At 37.0% G+C, this 25,330-nt stretch overlaps 1 long non-coding RNA gene across 1 annotated transcript; it reads right to left on the reverse strand.

Annotated features, from left to right (window-relative positions):
- Window positions 1–472: 472 nt before the first annotated feature.
- LOC118711777 lies at window positions 473–25,330 on the reverse strand. Its single transcript, XR_004985841.2, has 3 exons — window positions 25,184–25,330; window positions 23,139–23,145; window positions 473–495 (listed from the first exon to the last, which is right to left on the reverse strand). It is a non-coding gene; the product is annotated as an uncharacterized LOC118711777 (long non-coding RNA).

Consider the following 25,330-nt stretch of genomic DNA (forward strand, 5'->3'; position numbering starts at 1 on the left):
AACCAAGGTACATGCCCTTGACCAGAATCGAACCTGGGACCTTTCAGTCTGCAGACCAATGCTCTATCCACTGAGCCAAAACGGTCTCGGCTACACTCAGTCTTGAGTAACTTGTAAAATTAACATTTCTGTTCCTATCCATTTATTACTCCAGGGTCTTTGGTCCAAATAAATATCCATTAGCTGAGAATCTCTGGATTCTCTCATCTCTCCACATTATATGGTGAAAATTTGCCTTGAGGCTTCTGTTCTTTCCTTAAAAGTCACAATTATCAGTTTCTTCCAACTTTTTTTTTTAAATAAAATAATGAGAGTAATGACTTCCAAGCTCTTTATATATTGAAAGTGAAACTGGAAGAAAACAATGTACTTTTAAAATTTCCTAGTTTTTTTTTTAAGTTATCTGTGAAATTCTTCTTACAGAAATATGTCATATTTCTTTTCTCTTAATCTCACTCAAACACACACACACACACACACACACACACACACACACTTTCTCACAAAAATATTCCCATCTTTTCAAATATATTTATATCATACATTTTATTTGTATAAATATTAAACACTAGAGGACCAATACATGAAATTTGTGGTACTCCCTCCCTTCTCCCAGCTGCCTGCACCACTGGGGCCTCCCTCCCTTCCCCTTGCCTGCCCTGCCTCCTGGTCAAACTCCCAGAAGAACTCCTGGTCAAGGGGATAATTTGTATAATATATTTTTATTATATAGGATTGACTATATTATGAAGTAGACAGTTGTTTATAAGTGAGCCATATATATTTCAAATTATTTTAGATTATTTTTCTAATTCTCACTATTTTCTACCATAACATCCCAAGAACCATTCTTCCTTTTACTATATTTTCAGTTAAAATACAAAAGCTATTCCATCCCCAAGATGGCTGCTGAGAATCCTAATGGCATTCTATTTCTCCACTTTTGTAAAAGCTTTTTCCCAGGAAGCTTTTTAGATCTTACCCTTTCTTATCTCTGGTGCCTGAAAGGTTATAATATAAACAAAGCATACAATGATATCTATATTATAATGTTATTTGGAGGATTAAATACTATAATAGATGGGAATGTCCTTAGTGTAATAACTGGCTAATCTTGAGCATTAAATTAATTTTTAATAATAAAATTGATGATCATAATATTGCTTATTTTAAATAGATAGCATAATGCTGTATTATTTTATATATCTGCAATAAATATTTCCCCACATTTTTCTGAGCAATTATAGATATTTTTGAGCTCAATAGAACTTTCATTGTTTATGGTAAAGAGATTAAATCTCTTTATAAGTACAGGATATAGAAAGCCAACACAAGCTCTAATGGCTCACAGATCAAGTTCTAAATACTAGTGCTACCTTACTTTAAGACAAATATTAAAATATTTAATAATAAGTTCCATGACTCTTATGTTTCACGTGAAATTATGCAAAACAATCAATGTTGAGAACTTGGGTAGTAAAAGTGACAAGCAGATTTCCAGTTTCTTTCCTCTTAAATGCTATTCTTCTATTCATGGATTCCTTTAATTTGTAGGACCCATCTATCATGCAAAAGATTGCATTTGATTTCGTGTGCTCTACATTAAGAGGAATATAATCAATGAAATTTATCAGGATATTAATAAGTCTGTATGAAAGTAGAGTTAGGAAGCCTGAAATCATGTCATGAGAAAGTGATAACAGTTCTATTAAACTTAATAATGAAAGTATATCACTAATTTACATTACATACATTGTTAAAAGGTGTTTCAAAGTTTAGCTATTTCTTTGTACTTTCATAAAACTGAAACAGATATTTGACATAACAAATAATAAGGTATATTTATATTTATAATAGAGCTGCCTCGAGTTTGAGCAGCATTTGACTATGATTCTGTTGCCTTTTTTTTCCCCCCTCTCCAAAGATATCCAACCGTTGGAAAAGCTGTCAAAGAAGCATTTCAAGCCCAGCTGGAAGAGTGCTTTGACAGTTTCATAAGGCATAACACTGCTTGGAGTGCCAATTTATATTCAGATTTCTGGGCTTCACCCTTTTAAGAGTATGATATAATGGGTGATTTTGAGATGTGCTGCTGATACGAGGTTTATACAAAAGCAGTTGAGAAATTCTGGTCTAGGGGTATGACATGATGAGTTCTAAGGCTTATTTCTAACTGCATATGCCCTGATTTTAATAAATTAAATTATTTTAGCAGAGAGGTGACTCAATTTGGATCTCAAATGATGAGAATAATTTCACAGTGAATCTCAATATTGTACAAACTGACATTGCCCTGACTGCCATTATCTAAATCAGATGTCTTTAACTTCAACTAATTTTTAAAATATTAACAATTCCATAGTAGGGATCAAAAATATTTTACCTAATGACAGTATCATTGCAGTTACTATATCTTAAACACAATGGAGCAGTTGCCATTTATTGTTTCTAAGACAATACATAAATGATACCTAACATTGTACACTAATAAATGTGGATGTCATTGTACCATTACTGAGCAAACTATAATACAATATTTATTTCAGAACACAATTGGCTCTCAAAGGGAGAAAAACCAAATATATTTTAAACAAGAATATGAGCTATTTCAGAAGCAAACTCCACACTGCTCTTTTTAAAAAAATATATCTTATTGATTTTTTACAGAGAGGGAGACAGAGAGAAAGTTAGAAACATCAGTGAGAGAGAAACATCGATCAGCTGCCTCCTGCACACCTCCTATAGGTGATGTGCCCCCAACCAAGGTACATGCTCTTGACTGGAATCAAACCTAGGACCTTTTAGTCCATAGGCTGATGCTCGATCCACTGAACCAAACCAGTTAGGGCCGCACTGCTCTTTTGAAAATTCACAGTACTTTATGTCCAATTGATTGGAATGGATAACAATAATGTTTTATTCTTATAAGAACCTATTACTAAGACTGCATAGTGAGTAGGGGTATAAGTCATAAATCTATGATTTTCATCTTAGAAATATCATTTTTATTTGAATAACTCTCCCTGAATGCATTTAGAAGAAGGAGAACAAGGGCTTTGTGTGCAATTACAATATTCGAGAACTTATAGTGATTATTCATATCTATTAAATATTTAAAACACATTACTATCAATACTTGAATATTTTAAAGGTATTACATAACTAATCTCTCCATTTTTAATTCTACTCTCTTTAATTAATCATAAATAAGAAGTAAAATCAACTAGATTACAGCAGGATGTGGCTACTTTGGGCACCAAAATATAATAGGCTTTATGCAGAAATTTTGTTATAGTGGCTTAAATATATTTGAGGTTTAAAAATTAACTGATGTTCAAAAATATAAAGTCATGAATAAGAAAAAAATGTATTGTTTTAAGATAGGGTTACTTTCATTTTTCAAGTTTAAAAATTGTATAATATATTTTTAAATGTTATCTTTATTGTTGAGAGTATTACAGATCTAATAACTTCAACGGAGGAGTTTAAAGTTCCACCTTAGGTATTGTTATGTTTGGTTCTTCTTCATGTTGCTTGTTAATTTCTCCTTTTTCAATGTTTCTATTTATATGGTTTTTATTGATAAATTCCCTAGTGTTGTTTTCCAGTTTACAAATATCGTCTTTCATGATGCCTAGATACATTGTTTTTCCAGCCATTGAGAACACATTCTATCTTAATGATTATACATATTCTCTTTCCAGTTTCTATGGGTTACTGTTTTATTTTTATCACTTCCATTTCCATTCAGAAATGTGCTTATTTATTTTGTTTCATTTCCTTGTGTTCTTTTAAAAGTGTATACTATCATTCCCTCAAAATTATTGAGGACTTCAACTTAATGAGCTTCTATCAACTTTAAGCAATTGCAGCACTTGTTTATACAGTACTCTGGTTTAAATTGGGTGATTTGTGTGAGATGAAGTGCAAATGTCCAGAAAAAGACACCTGTCTAGGTAATAGTTGTTAGAGGAGACCAGATGCCAGAAGTTTCCCTGAATTGAAAAGTCACGATGGCACAGGGGCTCTAGGGCAAAGAATGCAGAAGAAATAACGGGCAAAAAAAACATTTCCTGGATTTTGAGAGCATAGGAGTCAGGGAAAATATGTTCTAATAAGGCAGGGACTTTATGGAAAAGTATCCTAACCTTGGATTTTCATCGCTTGTGCAGGTGCTAACACATCCCTGTGCAAACATTCCAGAGAGCCACACCACTCACGTGAAATAAAGAAGGCGGAGTGGGAGGGGCAGGCATTAAGGCACAGAGGAAAGAAGACAGACCTGAGAATCCGTGGTCTTTATTCCTTTACTTATGAGGTTTATGATTTGGGGCAAGTACATTTCTGAGTTTGTACATTTATAAATTGAGGTTTACACATATTAAATTCCAAGAATTTCCTTGATATTGTTATTTACTATAGTTTTGGTATTCTTTGGAAGCTGGAAAGATCTGCTGTTACTAAAGTACATTGAAAATATTGAGCAAATACACTGAGTGATCATGCTTTGCCTAAAAGCAACCCTGAGCCAGTAGTGGTTGAAATAACAGAGCCCCACTAGCAATGGGAAAAATGTACCTTGATATGCCTTACAAATGTGTGGCTTATATATGAATAACTCTATTTCTAGGTTCTTGTCAAATAGGCACCCATAGATACGGTGATAATTCAGAAAAGATTTTGAATCCTTTAAATTTGGGACCTATTCAGCTTTGTCACTTGTCCAATCAGTAACCTCTAAAAAATAGCCTCATATTTCTAGAGGTTACTGATTGTTGTATTAAATGTGAACAAAAATGATTCGTGATATATACCTAGCAGATAGTAGGCACTTACTAGTATAAATGCTATTATAAAGGAAGGAAAAAAAAGAAAACAGACTTAAAGGAAAATATTCTAGTTGACCTCACTCACCTTTTACTGAAATCCCACTTTCATTCCAGAGAAAAAGTGAATCATTCAATGCCCCGGACTGAGGATCCCCTTCAGCCAGCCATCCTGTAATGAGCACCAGCATGCAAACCCATTGCCCTGCCTTCAAAGCACTGGACCAGCACAGGAGAGCATTTCAATTTCTTCCGGACAGATGTCTTGCCAGTGGTCATGGGTATTGTGTTCCCTTTTACTGTCTCCCCACAAAGACTATGGTCACTCAAACTGGAAACTCCTCATCACAATTCCAGACAAAGAAAGTCAGTTTTAATGGGATTTCTTTCCTGATGGAAAAGTCAACAATCTGTGAGAGCAGGCCTCCTGTGGTTCAGGGCGTTGCTGATGTTTTCGGTGTGAAATGAATCACACTGTGCAACAAATCATTGCAGGCGAATTTATGCAAACTGACAATTAAACCAGGGGGTTATTTTAGACAAGTCAATCATCAATGGTATCTATTTAAAACGATAATGTAAACATAATTGATTGTGCATAATTAATGATTAACCAAGGCTGTGAGTCATTAATTAAATGATGAAAAGGTAAGAGAGGAGAGAGGCTCCAAGGATCTCAGGCTCTAAACAGCAACTGAAGGGGACTTTTGCTTCATATTCTCAAACCCCTGGCACCCTTTTCTGCTTCATTTAAAACCACATCCACTCACGTCTTGTGAGCCTGAAGACTTGCTCATTATTCTCCAGGAACATGCTTGAGTAAGTGAAGTGAAAACATGCTGATGTTGTAGAATTCTGACTGGGTTGGAAGCGGGATCTGTTTGTGTTAGAATCTGGGCCTTAGCACTAACTGGAGGCATGACCTTGGAAGTGCTATCCTTCTCTCTGAGTTTTACATCTCTAATTAGTAAAATGTCTGGTGGGTTATGGTACCATCCTATATAATAAAGAGGTAATATGTAAATTGACCCTCATGCCCTCACAAGATGGCTGCCTACAACCATGCCATATAACTCATGAAAAAAAAATATTGATAAGCTAGAATACATTAAAAGTAAAAGCTTCTGCTCTGAGAAAGTCAATTCCAAGAGAATAAGAAACCAAGCCACAGACTGGGAGAAAATAATTACAAATACATATCTGATAATTAAGTGTTATCCAAAAGAACATAAAACTCTCACATATATACACAAAAACACCTAACAGCTTAGTTATAAATGGACAAAAAACCTGAATAGACAACTCATCAAAGGTGGTTATATTTGGGTAAGTAAGCATATAAAAAGATGCTTAACATCATATGTCATTAGAGAATTGCAAATTAAAACAACAATAAGAGCCCTGGCTGGTTGAGCATTGTCCCATGTACAGAAAGGTTGCAGTTTCAATTCCCAGTCAAGGCATATGCCCAGCTTGTGTGCAGGGAGTTTGCAGGAGGCAGCCAATTGATGTTTTGTTTTGTTTTTGTTTTTTGTTTGTTTGCTTTGTTTTTTCTCTCTCACATATATTATCCAAACTCTCTCTCTCTCTCTCTCTCTCTCTCTCTCTCTCTCTCTCTCTCTCTCTCTCTCTCTCTGTCTCTCAAAAAAAATGAAAAAATTAAGAAATACCTCTGTGCCTATTAGAATGACAAATATCCAAAATTGACATCATCAAATTCTGGGGCCATATGGAGCAACAGAAACTCTAATTTATTGTTGGTGTGAACACAAAATGGTAAAGCCACATTAGAACACAGTTTGGTAGCTTCTTACAAAACTAAAGATATTTTTATAATAAAATCCAGCAATATCACTGTGTTATTTCATAAAATGAGCTAAAAATTATGTCCACACAAAGACCTGCACATGGATATTTTTAGTAATCTTATTCATAATTGCCCAAACTTAGAAGCAGCCTAGTTATTTTTCAGTAAATGAATGGTTGAATACACTCTTGTACATCCATATAATGAAATATTATTTAACACCTAGAAGAAATGAGCTATCAGGCCATGAAAAGACATGGAGGAAACTTGCATGCATATCACTAAGTGAAAGAAGCCAATCTTGCTAACCTGCAATCTGGGCAGGACTCTCTGGAGACAGCTTATTTCTGCTGCCCAGGGCATCAGCCTAGTCAGCTAGAAGCCTGGAGACAGTGTGCTCAACTGTTACTAATGTTTAAGAAGACTTGGTTGACTAGGAACCAAAATAGTTGGCACTATGCTAACATATTTTTCTATTGTCATGGGTCTTCTTCAATATGGAAGCTTCATCTGAGATGGATCTCATGAATCTCTAGGTCATATCTCCAGAGCTAGAGAGCCAGCCAGAGTCTGTATTACCTTTGCTACTTAGCCCTGGGATCCAGGCAGTATCACTTCTACTACAAGATGCATGTCACCATATATATTCCCTTCTGAAAGGACAAAACTCAGACTTTATCTTTTAACGGAAGGAGTATCAAAGATCTGAAAGAGTATGTGACACAAGATATACTACTGTGGCAATTTTTGTTCAATTAAGCAGAGATGCCCCAAGTTTATCTTCTTGTCATAATGCCCACCAAGGTGGTGGAAGGAAGCCTCTCCTGCCAGCACCATTTTGTGCAATCTAGCCTTTCAATTAATGTTTTGTAGTTTTTATGCCTTATAAGAAAATTCCATGTGTTCTTGAGAATCCCATTCTCTTCCGTGACAAAAACCCTAGTAAGGACTAATGGGATAGACACAGTCATTGAGCATGTAAAATGGTATTGTAGACATACATTAAATTGTTGATATGTAAGACAGAAAACGTGTTCCCCTTTCAGATTATCTGACTGGATTCTGACTGTTCTAAAGATACTTGATATTCGTTTTTAAAAATATGTTCTCATTGATTTCAGAGAGCAAGGGAAAGGAAGAGACAGGAACATCAATGATGAGAGAGAATCATTGATTGGCTGCCTCCTTCACACCATACACTGGGGATGGAGCCCATAACTCAAACCAGGCATATGGCCATAACGAGGAACATAATCAATGATCTCCTTGTTCATAGGTCTATGCTCAACCACAGCCACGCTGACCAGTCAATTCTTTATCCATTTTATAAAGCATGCCTGAAATTAAATTATTTATTGCTTATAATTTTTCCCTAAATTTTCACCCTCAATACTCCTACAATAATGTACTAGCATGAGCGAAGAGATGAGCCTGCATGTTTTATTGATACTTATTATATCCCCAGCACATAGAACAGTTGAATGAATTATTAAAAGTAAAATCAATTATGACTATAAGCAACTAATGGAGTTATTAGGGAAGTATAGTTAAACCTTCAAACACTATGAATACGAAGAAAATATGTTTTGCCAGTGAGATTACAGAACTTGGAGCTACAGCCTTATGTGGAGTGAGCTTCTTTTCTATTTGTAGGCAAGAGAACAAAGGTCATTTTATTTGGGTTCTTCATGAGTTAAGATTTATACTGTACTAAACAATGCATGGATCCTTCTTAATATATTCTCAGTGACTTAAAAATCCCTAATGACACTCCTATCATGCTTATTAAAAACACTAACGAGGCAGGAATCCTTCAATGTTTCTTAAAGCTCTTAAAAACTGAGGTAAGCAATTTCTATTTAGATAAGAAGTTTTACCAGCTCTATTTATGAGGCAGGCCAAATATTGCATTGAAGGAGAGTCAACTTAAAGAGAAGGCCCTAAACGTTGATCTCTCAAAGATTGTTTAAGTGGAACCATAGATATGAAATTTAAGAAACTAGGTATCATAAGACCCTGTCCCATTTTTCCAAATGGACATGGTTATTAAAATTCTAATGCAAATAGGTGTCATTTTAGACTGAGATTTTAACTTCTGAGGGAAGGCCAGGTTGGAGGGAGAGTGGGGAGAGATTAACCAGGGAATTTATTTACATAATAGAGGTCTGTTGCACAAAGATTTGTGCAATAAGCCTTCCTTCCCCAGTGCCAGCACTGGTTTTCCTCTGGCACCCAGGACCCAGGCCTTCACTCTGGCAGCAGCAGAGAACCAAGCCTCTTCAGTCTTCAATCTTCAATTGTCTTCAGTCTTCAGTCTTCAGGTGTCTTCAGTCTTTAGTTTTCACTCCACCACTCCTGCATATGCAAATTAACTCACCATCTTTGTTGGGTTAATTTATATACTCCTGATTGGCTTGTGAGTGTCACAGAGGTGCAGTCAATTTGAATCTTTCTCTTTTATTAGTGTAGATATGCATAGTCCATGGATACAGACAATGGTGTGGTGAAGGTTTGGGAGGGGCAGGCACAGGAGTCAATGGGAAAAAAAAGTGGGGGGGCATCTGTAATACTTTCAATAATAAAGATAAACTTTTAAAAAATTTATCATTTTTTAAAAGGTTAAAAAAATTAACTTCTATTAGAAAACAAACATCATAGTGAACATGCCTTCCACTGTTATCATTTAGCACTAGCATAAGGTGAATGAAGAGTGTAAGTGTCAGTGAGAGACACATCTGGACTTACATTCCAACTCCAGCAACTACTACCTGAGTGTCTTTGGGTGACATAACAAGCCTTCATAAATCTCATTTTTTTTTCTACATGCTTTTAACTGAAGCTATAAAACTTAGTTCAGATTTTGGTTTTTAAGATTAGATCAAATAGTACATTTAAGGAGAAGACAGTGATCAATTAAGAAGCAGCAGTTGATCTCCAATTTTCTCCTTAAAATACACCTTTAAAATTAAGTTAGTTACAATCTTTCCTAAGAAAAGGATTGAAAAGTGGGTGAGTGAGCACATAAGATTGACATTCCAGTCACAGGGGGGCTAAGTGAATGTGCATAGAGAGACCAACTTCTCCTGCATGATACCACCGGGGACCATTAGGCTGTAGAGAAATTCACAGGGATGTTTAGTTAACAGACATTAAATCTGTGCATACAGCATTCCAGGAACCAAGGCAAGCAATATACTCTGGAGAGCAGAGCTTCATCACTCAACAGTAAGCCTTCTGCCACAATGTAAGTACGATGAGGGGCATAAGCTCAGATGCACTTGAGAAATAATGAGCTAATGATAACCTAATGGAGAAGATGTATTAGTTCAAATGTGATCTTCCCTAGCCAGTTAACTTTTAGACAATAGCACTAAGCTGTTGAGGAAACAGTCCTGTAGACCATGCTCATTCTTCCCCTGGGGCTCCAATGGACCCCCCTTCTTTAGGGGCTGATAGTGTGCACTCTGACCTTGTCCTCGGAATCACTCTTTCCAGCAATTCTTACTTTTTCTTTCCTTTTATGGGAAGTCTCCACTTCCCAGAGCAGGTTTTGTTTCTGTAAGATGTCTTCATGTCTTCTTTAAGTATGCTGTTGTGTTGTGTGTGTGTGTGTGTGTGTGTGTGTGTTTGTTTGTTTTTTGTTTTGTTTTGTTTTACTTAGATCATCATTGTGTTTCATTAGCACCCTGTTTACAATAGGTCTAAACTCATTTTGTAAAAATCTAAGAGCCCCATTTTTAATCTACAATTTTTTAAGGATATAAGATATTTAAGAATACTGTCACATTATAGAAGGAAGTAAATTTCTACACTCCATAAAACCAGAGATATTGAGATTATACTTGAACTCTTTTTTTTTAATTCTTTAAAAAAATATATATTTTATTGATTTTTTTTTACAAAGAGAAAGAAATAGGGATAAAGAGCTAAAAATATCAGTGAGAGAGAAACATCAACCAGCTGCCTCCTTCACATCCCCTACTGGGATGTGCCTGCAACCAAGGTACATACCCTTGACCAGAATCAAACCTGAGATTCTTGAGTCCATAGGCCAATGCTCTATCCACTAAACCTAATTGGTTAGGGCTACACTTAAACTCTTATAATCTTTTCTCAAGAATTGTTCTTCAGCTTCCCACAGCACAGGCTACCATCACCACAACAGCCAGTCCCTCTGCTGTATAGTCTGCCTAGGTCCCCGGATTCAGCACACCTTTTGTGTGGTCCCCAAGATCTCTATGTTTACATCCAAACATTGGTGATTTCCCATCAATTTCTCAAGTTCCAACATAGATTCTCTCTACCACGATTGTGACAGTTTGCTACTACCTGCGACAGCATGTAGCCCAGAGCCTGAAGGGCTTTCTGCAGAACAGAACACCTTGTGATTTCACCGTGTGTGCACAACAGCAGGGGCACTGAAGGCTCCAACCAGGAACTCCACACTCCCAGTCATCATAATCACACCATCATTATCATTAAAATTCATCTGGGGATGGCATCTTCTATTTTTTTAGGTTTTGTAGGATATCACAATTCCACCATTTCCAATATTCTGTTCCATTTTCATCAATCATTTTTCTTTGAAAAATTGATTTCAGAGAGGAAGGGATAGAGAGAGGGAGATAAAACATAATGATGAGAGACATTCATTGATCAGCTGCCTTCTGCATGCCCCACACTGGGGAGTGAGCCTGAAACCCAGGCATGTGCTCTGACCTAGAATCAAACCTTGACCTTCTGGTTCATCTGTCCACGCTCACCCACAGGATGCTCAACCACTGAGCTACACTGGCTGCGCTACAGCAATCATTCTTAAGGTAAGTTTTATCACCAATTTGGCAGGTGGTTAAATTCTAGGGCCAGAGGTCCAAAGCACTTTGGTTAAAGTTCCATGGGGCTTAATAACTCTGCTGCCTTAAGAACCCATGTTCCTATTTCCCAGGCCAGATCTACCAGAATCACTACAATTCTTCCCAGGGATTCCTACTTAATGAGACTTCTGAAAGGATTATTTAGAATGCAAGGATTTCATTCCTGAAATCTCTTCTGTTCTTGTGAGCTAAGTAGACTGGGAATTAACATATTTTGTATGGATTAATGCTCTCATTTAATATCTCTGTGGAGGTCTCCAAGCATTGTGTTGTTTCTTGCATGTTGATTTGAGGAAGCAGGAGACAGAATGTTTTTATTTTGTTGACATTTGGTTTTGGTAAATACAGTGACCTTTAGCTTCAGTCACACACTTGAATTGAAGATAAATGAAAGTCTGGAAGCCCTGGCTAAAAATCAAGTATATTTTGAATGAAGTGTGCCTTGTGCTGAGAGGAAAATACTCATTACTCTTTCCTGCGGTTCTACTTTTCTTTAAAATATCTAGATAGACATGAGACATAGATTAGATAAACAATTTCTGATCAAACAGTTTCAATTTTCTTTGCAAAGGCATTGACAATATATTTCACTTTAAACAAATTTCTTGAGCACGTGTGAAACAGCCCAGGCATAGCACCCTTGTGCATTTCTTCAAGGAAGGTATATTCAGTGTATTCAATTGTGCTAAGTGTATGTGTGGGAGGCAATATAAGAGAATCAATAACAATAATAATCTATGTGTTTTAGAAGAAGTAAGACTTAATTTATTATTTTTGTGTCTATAGTTTGAGAGTGCACCATTGTCCAGACAGAAGTAAACCTACCAACATAGATTCAAGTTTTTGTCTATACAAACATGAACTATGCATTTGATATCAGAGTAGTTTTGGTCATGAGCCCAGTACTAATTATTTTTCAGAGAAATTCTAAATGAGTTCAAATGTCTTATCTCTGCTAACACCAACCTGCATTTAGGGTTATGTTGATTCAGAGACAGATGATAGACATACAAGCTTCCCTGTTCAAATCTATATTTTATCTCTGCTTTGTTTCCTGTACCAATTATAGACACTCTCTAGAAACATCTATCCTCTGACAAGATGTGGTTGTAACCTCATTGGCCTGATCAGAGAGGTAATAATTAAGGCCCCATATCCTTATACCTCATTCTCATAGTTTTCTATTATGACATTAATAGATGATAGATGTATGTTTTTTGGAGAGAGAGGGAGGGAGGAAGAGAGAGAGAAAGAGAGAGGGAGAGAGAGAGAGAGAGAGGGAGAGAGGAGAGAGAGAGAGAGAGAGAGAGAGAGAGAGAAAGAGGGAAAGAGAAGGAGAGAGAGAGAGAGAGAGAGAGAGAGAGAGAGAATAAACTCCTTTAATCCATTATGTTGTAACTAAAGGCCTGGTGCACAAAATTCATGCACTGGGAGCGGGGTGAGGGGGAAGGAGTGTCCCTCAGCCTGGCCTGTGCCCCCATACAATCCAGGACCCTCAAGTAAGTTCCCTGTGCCTGGCCAGGGATCAGTGCCTATTGGAGCTTTCCTTCCCCAGATGCTAGTAGCTGGCCCTGCCACCGTGGCTGTCACTGCTTGCAATCTGTGTGGCACTGCCCCCCCCCCCCTGCATGTCACCTCCCTCTGTGGGTGACAGGCATGGGGAACTATCACTTGGCTGGCCTGGGCCTCCCTCTGTAGGGTGACCACTGGCAGGCCCTGCACACCTGCCACAGTATTGCTGGCTTCTGGTCTGGGCCTCTCTCTGCAGGGTGACTATGGGGCGATGATGGGGTCCTCCTGACCAATTGCACTGCACCCACCTTAATTGCCTGGCGCCAGTGCGTGTCATAGAGTGGTCGTCCAGAAGGTCATCCAGATGGTCGTTCTGCTGTTTGGTCATTTGGTCAATTTGCATATTACACTTTTATTATTATAGATGATCTCCATCTCTGGGGCACCTTAACCTCTACACAAAGAACTTAGTATCTCTCTAGGATGCCCATCATCTCTGCTCCCAGACAACAGCACATAGTAATTCACAGAGTATATTGTCTGGTCTCTGAGAGACTATTGTTGACTATCCCAGAGACTTTACCAGAACAGCCCAAGAGTGCCTCTGTGATGCTTAATATCATGTGTTAACCTGATCAGGCCTCAAGGTGCTCAGATATAAAGCCAAACATTATTTTGCAAGCATCGATTAGGGTATGTGTGGATGCATTAATATTGAATTAGTAGAGTATAGCAGATCACCCTTCTAATGTGAGTGGGGCCATCCAATCAAAGAGACCAGAATGGAACAAAGGGGCTTAGAGGGAGCGCCTCCTGCCTGACTGCATTTGCTGGGACAGAGTGCTTTTCTAGCCTTTGGGCTTGGAGCTTTGTCTCTTCTTATGTCTCAAGCCTGCTTGTGTTCAAACTGAAACTTACACCAGGGGCTCTACTGGTTCTCAGCTGGAACTGCAGAGTATGGAACTTGATAGATTCCATATGAAATCATAATCACCATATGAGTCCATCTCTTGTAATCAGTCTCTCTAAATAGGTAGATAGATGGTAGATCTTGACAAATTTTTCTATCATTCATCCATCTATCATCTATATATCTATCCTACTTGTTCTGTTACTCTGAACAATATTGGCTAATATGGGCTCCAGCCTCATTAGAGGTCTGTTGGCCACAGTGAAGTGAAGGTTATGTGCCTTTTTTAAAATTCTCCTCTGGTGACCTGTGAACTAATGGGTAAAGCACCTGTGTGTGTGCATACACAACTACATGTACATTCCAAATACTCTGTGCAACTCTATAAAGAAGAGAATGACTTCCCCAAAGGTCATAGGCCTTTCATTCCCCTGGGCCACATATTGTGTATGTTTATCACATTATCACCCAGAGTGGTTGTAGTTCCATTCCTTTCCCTCTCCTTTTCTATGTTTATTTCCAGGCTGTACGCTAGAAATAATGCCTACAAAGTTTTAAATTGTGTTCAGGATTTTTATTAAAGCTTGGGGCCATTTATGCACTGTATATATTGTACATAGCTCCCAATACATCAACAGTCACCCCTTAATGCTGCACCAGTTGGACAGAAGCTTGGCAAATTAAACATTCCCCCCCCTCACCTTGGATATATGCATTGAATTCTTTAGCATTTGTGTTTTTTCTCCCAGCAAACTCCATATGTGGGAGAAAGGCAGTGTAATAAGGATTTGCTTTGCCCATTCAAAAAAATAAAATAAAATAAAAAGGCCTCCCAGAATTCCAGAGCTTCAGGACAGACCTTACCATATACTCAGCACTGTAAGTCTCACTCCATGGTGGAAGCCTCATAGCATCACAAATGCATCATAAGACAGTATGTGTGCACTGCGGGCTGGGGTTTGGTCTGTCTGGTGTTTGTCTTATGCCCAGCCCTTAAGACAGTGCCTAGACATAACTGGTGCACAATAAATAAGCCGAGAAGAATTGTAGTAATTTCTTTAGTCAAAACACCTTTTCTAAGGGCACATTAATGCCAGGCACTGGAAAAAACACTGAGTGAGACATTCAAGAAAGAATGCTGAAGTAAAGGAGACAACATTAACAAGAGGGAATAGTCATATGCAAGGAAACAAATTGCCAAGTGAAGGCTAAAGGGAAGGAAGTGTACACTGCCACCTCTATGGCCCAGCATAGTTTTCTATTTTCCAGCTCATTGTATTTTAAAGGCAGATCACATTTTTTCCCCCTCAGCTCATCTTTTTAATTTTTTTTCTTTGTGCTGCTAAGCAATGAGGCAGAACATTTTATCCTACTGTCACCAACAATTTTAATTCTAAAGCTTTCGATGAATAGAAGCATAAAAATCTAATTGCTTGAAAAATAGTTACCCTGTAGCAATACTTTAATAATTGCAGCTTTCAAAAAAATAAAATATTAAATTTAAGCATACTGATTGTGTTATGTTGTTATTAGTCAATTTAGTATTCATCCTAAAATGGTATTTTTTTAATGACAAAAAGTGTCAATGTAGCTATTTGGGGTAGTTACTATAATGATAGTTTAGCATCAGTTTCTATGAAAACTGTTTAAACTACCTATTGTTAAAGTAAAGGATTTTAAATCTATTAAAGTGGATGGCAGAAAAGGAGACCCATTGAAGATTTACAAAAGTTATATATTGCTTCCTGGAGAGTAACTAGGAAAAGTGCAGTCATTAGAATTTATACATTATTTCTAACAAATGTGAGTGGATTCAAAAAAGATTTGAATGGGGAATTTAAGAGAGGTAAGGAACCAAAGTTTAATTCCCATGTGAAATTAAACTTCAAAAATGTTAAATGTTTGGTTTTCAAAGTCAGCCTGGCTCTTTTTCCTTTATTTCAAAAAAGTGGACACCAGAAATAAGAACAATTGATATTCATTCAGCATCTGTGCTATGTCAAGCTCTGTGCTATAAGTTATTAAGTTGAAACATCAAAGCAAACCTATAAGTTGTTTATTCTTATTAAGTCTATTTAATGAATGAAGCTATAGTGGGAATCTCAGGAAGGTTAGGTCACGATTCATGGTCAGTAAGAATCAGAACTTGAATTAAAAAATGTCTTGAGCTCATTTTCTTACTCATAAGATAAAAAGGGAGGAAAAAAAGAAGAGGACAGATTAGAAGAAATTAGTCTAGGTAAATGCATAGCTCAAGGCACAGCCTGTGAGTCCAGAATGAATTTTCAAAGAATTTTGTCATTGGACAAGCTATTACAAATATTTTTAGAAAGTTCATAAAATAGACATAAGCCGTATTTCTTTTTATTCTGCTATCTATATTCTAACAAATAAAACAGAAAAAATAAAAATTAAAAAGGTATTTATTAATGAATAAGAAGAGTACAGAATAGCCTTTTTGCCTATGTCAGTTGTTTTGGCAAACTCATTAGTCAACAGAGCCAAATATCAACAGTACCAAGATTGAAATTTCTTTTGAGAGATGAAAACCGACTTCTGCGCATGGGCCATGAAGTTCCAATCTCACTGTATGTGCGCGCCCTTATGTGGTATTTTGTGGAAGAACCACACTCAAGGGGCCAAAGAGCTGCATGTGGCTGGCGAGCTGCAGTTTGCAGACCACTGACCTAGGTTTATTATTCATTTTCACTTTATTGTTACAGCTGTGAGTGGCCTTTTTTAATTAGTCAAAAGTCTTTTCTGGCTCACTTTGCAAAAAGGCGCAGATCTGGCACGGCTATTTTATTTTGTTTTTCATTTGTGCTAATGTCCATCAAGCCTTTCAGATTCCTTGAAGGAAGCAAAATACAGATTTGCCAACCCTGTAGAGTACCTTGTTATGGGACTAAATTTACCTGCTGTTTTAGATTGCCCCAATTCAGGACCTTTATGCAATTATTCTCCTCAATTATTGAATTACACTTCCAAACTTCAACACTTTGCAGAAAATGTCAAATAATATATATATATATATATTTTTTTAAGAAAAACATGTTGGTTAGTAAAAGAGAAAAAAAAATTATGTTTCTCTTGACTTCTATAATGTTAACTTTCAAAAGCTTTATTTGAGAGCACATAAATAATGTGTTGCAATCAAGAGTTAACAGGCAATATTCTGAAACCCAGCATATTGTCTTTATAAACAAATACCCCTCCTAAGGGGTAGTTTGGTATATGGAGTTCCAGATCTAGGATGATATAGAGCTAGGTGGTCTGGTGTAAGAGAATAAACTGAAATATTTCAGGTGCCTACAGTGTGGAGAGCAGTCATGACCAAACCTGGTCTCCTGAGTCTCACTATGACTTTCCTTGGCCTTCACGGTCTCCTTCCTCAAGTAAGTAAATAAATTACAAAATGCCCTGGTATGAAAGTTTGGGCACAAAGATGAATGTGACCCAGGCCGGTTATACTAATTTGTGTTTTTGATTTTATAATCAATTAAAGCATTGTTGTCCACCTTTAAAATTATCATGCATCCTAGAATGTTGTGGCTATTGTGTCTAATGGATAAGTTGGCACTTCTGGCCTGGTTCAAAGTCAAGATAGGAGGCTACACACACAGTCTGATTTAGGGAATATTTTGCGATTCTGACTTCCCAAAAGAACCCATCTTATGTTAACACTACACTCACTTGACAGTTGCCCTAAGACAGCGGTCGGCAAACTCATCAGTCAACAGAGCCAAATATCAACAGTACTATAATTGAAATGTATTTTGAGAGCCAAATTTTTTAAACTTCTTCTAATGCCACTTATTCAAAATAGACTCCCCCAGGCCGAAACTAACTTCTGTGCATGGGCCACAAAGTTTCAATCTCACTGTACGTGCATGCTCGCATGTGTTTTGTGGAGGAGTCACACTCAAGGGGCCAAAGAGCCGGATGTGGCTCTCGAGCTGCAGTTTGCTGACCACTGTCCTAAGATGTTTGCTTTTCACGGTGCTCATTTGGTTACAGATCTGTGTCTCCTGTGAACATTTTGAAGTTTGATTCAGCCTGGGGCAACTTGGGTTTTCAAGTTGAGTTTTCTTGTTATTTCTGTGGAGTTCCTGATTTTAATTTTTCAGATTATCTAATAAGGAACAGGCTGTCTGACTTTACAGGTTGGCATGGGAGTGATTGTGCAGAGACTCCTGAAAACTGGGATGGGGTGACCAGAGCATCCCGTGTAACCTACTAAACCTACTATGTCACAGTCTTTCTCAGCTCAGTCAATGTCAACACTTTCTTTCTTGCTGTTTGGTCAAAACTCTAGATACATCCTTAACTCCTTTCTTTCTCTCATACCCCAAATCATTCAGTTAAGAAATCACATTGTTTCTACCTTTAATAAAGATTCAGAACACTTCTTTCTATAGTCCACTGCTATCCCTCTGGTCTCAGTAACCATCTCTGATCTAGATTATCACAATCTCCTAACTGGTCTTCCAACATGTATTGTTTTTCTTTTCTTAATCCTTTACAACACAAGGGGCCAAAATATATGCTTTAAGAAGTGAGGTCTTCCATGCCATTCATGTGATTCATACCTTTTGGTGCCAACCCCCTTTTTCACAAAGTAAAAGCCCACACCTTTACAATGCTTTATACAGCTCAGTACAATGTGTCCCCTCATGCAGTCTTTATATATATATATATATAATTGTTTTCTTAAAGAAAGGAAGGGAGATGGATAGAGAGTTAGAAACATCAATGAGAAGAAACATTGATTAGCTGCCTCCTGCACACCCCCTACTGGGGATGTGCCTGCAACCAAAGTACATGCCCTTGACCAGAATCAAACCCGGGACCCTTCAGTCCACAGGCTTATGCTCTATCCACTGAGCCAAACTGGTTAGGGCCCCTCATTCACTTGTGATGCCATCTCCTATTTCTCTCCTATACAAGTACCACACACTCAAACTCAGAGGCTCCTGCAATCTACCTAGCACTCTCTACCTCAGGGCCTTTGCACTGAGTGTGACCCCAGGTTCCCTTTTCAGTTAATCTCTTCCTTTTTTTTTTTTTTTAATATGTGTCTATGTCTCAGCCACTTTCTCAATGAAAGTAGTAGTGACCACCACTTTTAACCTCTGCCCTAGACTCTTAATCATCTTCCAAGATGTATCTTGCCATAGCATTATAACATCTCAACATACTTTATTATCTATTATTTATTGGTTACTCTCAGTCTCACCAAAGAAATATTATTGCCTAATGTAGCTCCAGAACCTAGGACCATTCCTGACTCACAATGGACTCTCAATACACATTTAATAAGTGATTGAATGCGGGGGGTGAAGGAGTAAAGGGGCACCAGAGTGGTGGGCATATTCATAGTCAGTTGGCACCTACAACCTTCTGCATTGTCTCCCCCAAAAAAAGAGATGGTTTTGCAGATTTTAGTATTTTACCTGGGACTGTTGCCAGAACTAGAATTATGAGTATTATCTTCCTTTTTATACATTTTTTTAATCTAATTTGCTCAGGTAGAACAAAAGTGAATGTTTGGTTGAATCTAGTATATTTTATTCTTCTAATGACTACCTGTGATCTTGATTTAGAACAAGTGTTGAATGGTGCACAAAGGTCCCTGTGAGTTCCTGAAACAAAAGTGTAGTTTCAATAGATTTAATGACTTGTGATGTGGATATTACTGCACTTAGCACTGCCCAACCCCCCCACCCCCCCACCCCCCCAAAAAAAAAAAAAAAAAAGACCAGGATCAGGAGTAAAGAATGCTCTGGAAGGAGAGTCACTGAGGAAAGAGCTGTTTTGGTTTTTCCTTTCCCTCTGCTATGGATGCATCTGGAAATAATCTACATTACCTTGTCCCTGCTGGACCTGGAACCCATGGAAGCATGACCGTGTCTTAGAAATAGTATATAGAGACATAGAGCTCTAAATTTCAAGAGATTCTTTTATCATTTTAAAAATAATATGACTATTTTATAGTTATTTTTAACACTTAACTGTTCTTAACAATATGTTTGGAGCTTTCATGGATAGATTTGGGGTTATGATTTTAAAAAAAATATATCTAAAAAGGAATCTGAGCTTTTGTAAGCAAGCTAAGATTATAACAAACTAAATTAATAAAAGTGCAAGTGTTGCCCTGAAAATCAAAGTCTGTATCCTAACTTCAGAAAATTATCTTGCAAGGAAGCATTGTATCAAAATAGAATAGATATTCTTTCCTTTATAAAGTACCAGGGAGGAAGGTTGCATATTGATTATATTGATTACACATCTATTCAATAGGATTCTTCTCTCTCTCTCTCTCTCATTTTTGTTTGGCAGCTTGAGCTTTTTCTTTTTTATCATTTTTTTTAATCCAAGTAAGTTCTTGACAAATTAGAAAACTCTTACTTTGTATTCTTTCTATCATCAATAAGTAAATATACTTTTTTTCTTATAAACATAAAAAGAGCTTTTAGATGCATTTACAGAAAAGGTGTTTTTGTCAACTGTTGCTATGTAATAACTTAAAATAGTCAATGGTATAAGATAGTAAAGATTTATTTGTCAGATGTGCTGCAGGCTGGCTGAGGCAGCTGTATTTCATGCTAAGGTGAGTCCCTATGTCTCTCACTTTCATTTTGGGTGGCACTGTTCTTTCCATGGTAAGGTATAAGCACAAGACAATCAGTTGAAATACACAAGGTCTTTTAAGGACTAAGCTCAGAATTTTTGCTCAGTGATTTGCGCTCACATTCGATTAACCAAAACAAGTTTTATGGCAGAGACCAAAGTCAATAGCAGGAGATTACACTTCACTTTTTTTGCAGGAGGGTATTTCAAAATAATATGGTAATGGACCTGCAGACAAGTACACATTATGAATCAAGACCAATATTTTAAACCACTGCTAAATATTTTACAAAGTACCTCAAAGCATCTCACAGGTTTTACTGTATATAAGTATTCCTAAACATCTTTAGACATATTGCCAATTAGAAGGAATTTTTTTTCATGGATTTCTCTCTCACAATGTTCCTGAGCTTATTGTTTTAAATCACAAATTAATGTCTCTCACCCTTTTATTACTCAGAATGAAGGCTATACTATGCCTTTGTTTGTGGACTTGTGTTTATTTTTATTATTATTTTAAACGAATTATGACTATATATTTATTAAATGAAATTTTCTGAAATGTTATTTCGGTGATTTTATGAATAAACAAAGTGTCCAAGAATAGTTAACTGTTAAATATCACCACTCAGATGTCTTGCCAGTACCAACTCAATTTGAGCAATATTCATCATAAATAAAGAATGACAATGAACTACCTCTGTTCCCATTCTTTTCTTAGTTTAATATCTAAAAATCCTTTTTCTCATGCAGGAAACTCTTGAAATAATCTTAAATCCTCACTTTTCCTTGCTCTAGTTATCTCCATAGCAAAGTAATGCCTAAGTCTTAAGAATTGAATGCTGTTAATTGTCCCGTATGCCCACCATCTTATTTCCTTTCCAATGGCCACCAACCCTCCAAGGAGAGCAGGAAGGGGCTGATTCAAAGACTCAGATTCTCCAAGCTTCATAGTCATTTCCCCACTTCCTATATGTGTTATATAACTTCTATATGTCTATTTCCTCATCTTAAAAGAGGATATTCCACCTCAAGCTCCAATTCTTTCTTAACTGGGGTATAATTAACATATACATATTAATTTCATGTGCACAAAATAATGATTTGATATTTGCATACATTTGACATAATCACCACAATTAGCATAGCTACCATAACATTCATCGCCAAATATTGTTACAAAACTATTTTTCTTTTTCTCCCTTCCTTAGGTTGAGGACTTCCAGAATGTAGTCTCCTAACATCTTTCAGTATATGTATTTATATCTATGTCTATATCCATATCTACATATATGTATCTACCTATATCTATCTATGCATCTATCTATCTAATGGCTTAAAAATGACAATATATCTTGGACTAGAGTGTCAAGACCAATTTTGTGCACTTGGATGTAGAGTGTGAGATGTATGCTCTGGGTCCTCATGTTCAACCATTCAGTGGTTACCTGTTTCTGCCTGTCCTCCAAGCATTCTAAAAATTGTCCAAAGCATGGAAACTCCCATACTTCACTAAACCTATTCCTTTTGACACATTCTCTGTTTTTCAGCATGGATCAATTATCCAGTTGCCAGAAAATTGGGTTGCAATTCTCACATCTCATTCCTTGATACTCATTAGTCCAAGAAGTCATTCAATAAATCAAAATCTTCACATAGGTTCTGAGCACACAAAAAACTAAAAATATTGACAGATAGTAGCCCAAACATGATCTTTATGACTATTAACTTGCTGATATAGTTTGAGTGAAACCCAGTGCACATGTTTATTAAACCCAGAAATAGGTAGACTTATCTACTCAGTCTTAGAAAGCATTGGAGCTAGGTCGGTCCCTGCAGGCTGGAAGGCTTGCTGCATAAGACTTAGAGCCGCATTCATTGTCCAATGTTGTGTCACTAGCTATGTGCAGTTAGAGAATACTTAAAATGTGCGGAATCCAAATTGATATGTGCAACAACTGTAAAATACAAACCAAATTACAACCAGAACTAAAAAAATGTGAGTTTTTCCATTAATTGTTTTCATATTTATTATATATTTAAATATCCATATTTTGAATACAGGGTATTAAATAAGCTACATTATTCTGTTTGCTTTTGTATTCCTTTCTAGCTGCTTTGCTTAATATTCTTTAGTGCACCTTCATATGATGTTTATGATTAAGTATAAATTTCATAGCAAGGACTATTAAAATCTTCATGATATAATCAACTCCTTTTGCTACATCTTCATATTTTCTATTCCAGCAGCAAGAATACCTTTAAGATTAAAATCCAGGCAAAATTTCTTTTGAATCTGGGTCCTTGTACATTTGCTCATTTTTCCCCCCTGGAACAGCTTTATCCAACTCTAGGTCTGACTATAGCCCTTGATCTTCATGAGTTTTTAATCTAAATGTGCCATGCATGAAACTTTTAGAATCTTAGGATTCTACATCCTTCCTAGGTCCTCTTGTAGCACCATATAATTAGCATTAAACAACTTAATCACACAGTATTTGTGTCCTCTACTGTTTGCTCTATCCACTTAACTTTAAGTTCTTGGAGGTTACCTTTATGGTCTTATTTATTCTCTTTACCTCCCACCTTTCCAGTGCCTAATGCCTTACCTTACATAATAGATGTTTAAAATGTATGTGAAATGCAGAAAGGAATACATGAACCAATCAAATATCTCTTTCACATGTTGTGAAAACAAAATACCTTTATGTAGATGAAAAAGCATTTTGTAAACTCTAACTTGCGGTTTTACTATGGCTGCAAATGCTTTCCTTCATCCTCTGCACTGAGCATTTCTCCTAGCATTTATGTATACTTAGAGTGTTTGAATAAATAGCTGAGTGACCAAAATAGTCAGCGCTATAGTTTTAAAAAAATAACATAAAGTTATCAGAGCATAAAAATATGTTATTGCAATATTGTTCTTTTTGAGCTCAATTTGTTTCAAGTTGCTTTGCAACTTGCATTTCTTTACTCAGCCAAGAATTTGCACTCTGAAAGTTTCACAATGGCTATTCCTTTCTCCTTGTCTTTTGCTTCCCATCCATTAAGACAGCACACATCATTTCTACACTACCAAAGCCAAATCTTAAGCTATTTTCATTATACATTCATTCCAGTGGAAATGACTTCATTTACCAGTGTCAGAGGCCAGTGTAGCCAAATCAGCTACAGCTGCATTGTTTTATATACGTAAGGTAATGTTATCTCCACTGTAGTTAACAAATGTGATTTCCTCTGAGTTCAAACACTTGGAGCTAAACTGTGATTTGATGTCTAATGGTCAACTCATGTTCTGGGGATTAAGTTAATTAAAACAGTTGCCCTGCTCTATTAAAGCTCCCTGTAGACCAATTATTAGAGTGCCAAGCACCATTACAGACCTACAGCAATTGAAAGCCACAAAGGGAGCTGCTTATATTATGGGGACTCCAGAACTCAGTAGATTATCGCCCATGGAAAAAGAACACGCACACTGAGAGGTAGATTACCTTCTCCACAGCCACCGAGCCATTATGAACTGTACAAAGGAAAAGCCAAGTGCACAAGTATTTGAATTCATCATCTTTAAAATCCGCAATTTCTAGAGCTAGTCAAATATCAGAAAAACAGCTTGGTAAAGTGCAAAGAGCTCCGACTACAGAATCAGAAGCATAACTTTGAAGCCGGCATCTCCCACTGTCTGGATAAACTCAGAAAAGTCCTTTCCCTTTAGGCATCAAATGCCTCATTTCCAAACTGTAGTGCATACATGTGACCACTTTGATTTTGATTTTGACATATTATGAGTTAACCGAGGCTTTTACCAAACAAAACATCTGGATAAAAAGGCACGGGGTGGCATGAGTGGTGAAAGCAATGTCTAAGGCATGAGACCTTCTTCTCTTCAGAAATCTACAAAGAACTTGTCTGCACAGAATATGCTTTTAAACGCCTTTGTATTCTTTACTGGTGCCAGAAGGAGATGCTTGATTTTGCTTTTCTTGGAGAATCCCACAGAAGTAATAAGCAAACAAATTTTTATATGTTTTATATTTTTTTCTTAACATGTTTTCTTACCACAATAAATCAATAGTAGTCACAAGCTATCTAATAATAGAGAAATATGCAAATTGTCCAGGATGCCATCACAGTAACAGTAACGACTATCAGGCTGCCTGGGGAGACAAGGCCAGCAGAGTGGTTAGTGAGGGACTACCAAATGAGTGAAGAGCAGGCTGCATGGGGCAACCAGGCCAGTGGGGCGGGGGACAGTTGGGGGTGACCAGGCTGGCGGGGGGACAGGGGCAGTAAGGGGCAATCAGACAGTCAGGCAGGTGAGCAGTTAGGAGCCAGTGATCCCAGACTGAGAGGGATCAGACTAAATCTGTAGTCAGTCATCCCTTGAGGGGTCCCAGGTTTGAGAGGGTGCAGGTTGGAGTGAGGGGACACCCTCGGTGCACAAATTTTATTCACCAGGCCTCTAGTAATACATAAAAAGTGATGTTTATACTGAAATAATGAAAAGAGCATTGGTTTTGAAGATAGACTGACATAGATTTTAAGTGCAAATTTAATAGCTCATATGGATATAGGACAAATTGTTTTTCCCTCTTGGTATTTTGCCATATATGTATATATACACTGAGTGGCCAGATTATTATGACCACCTGACATTCGTAGGCAAATCAGCATTACACTGCATTGTATGGAATATGAAAGACGAAGGCCTGTTCAAACACCTTTGCTATCTGCAGTTACCAAGATAAAACGTCTCCAGTTCGCATATGAA

Source organism: Pipistrellus kuhlii, unplaced genomic scaffold (assembly GCF_014108245.1).
Source record: "Pipistrellus kuhlii isolate mPipKuh1 unplaced genomic scaffold, mPipKuh1.p scaffold_m20_p_1, whole genome shotgun sequence".
Taxonomy (NCBI): Eukaryota; Metazoa; Chordata; class Mammalia; order Chiroptera; family Vespertilionidae; genus Pipistrellus; species Pipistrellus kuhlii.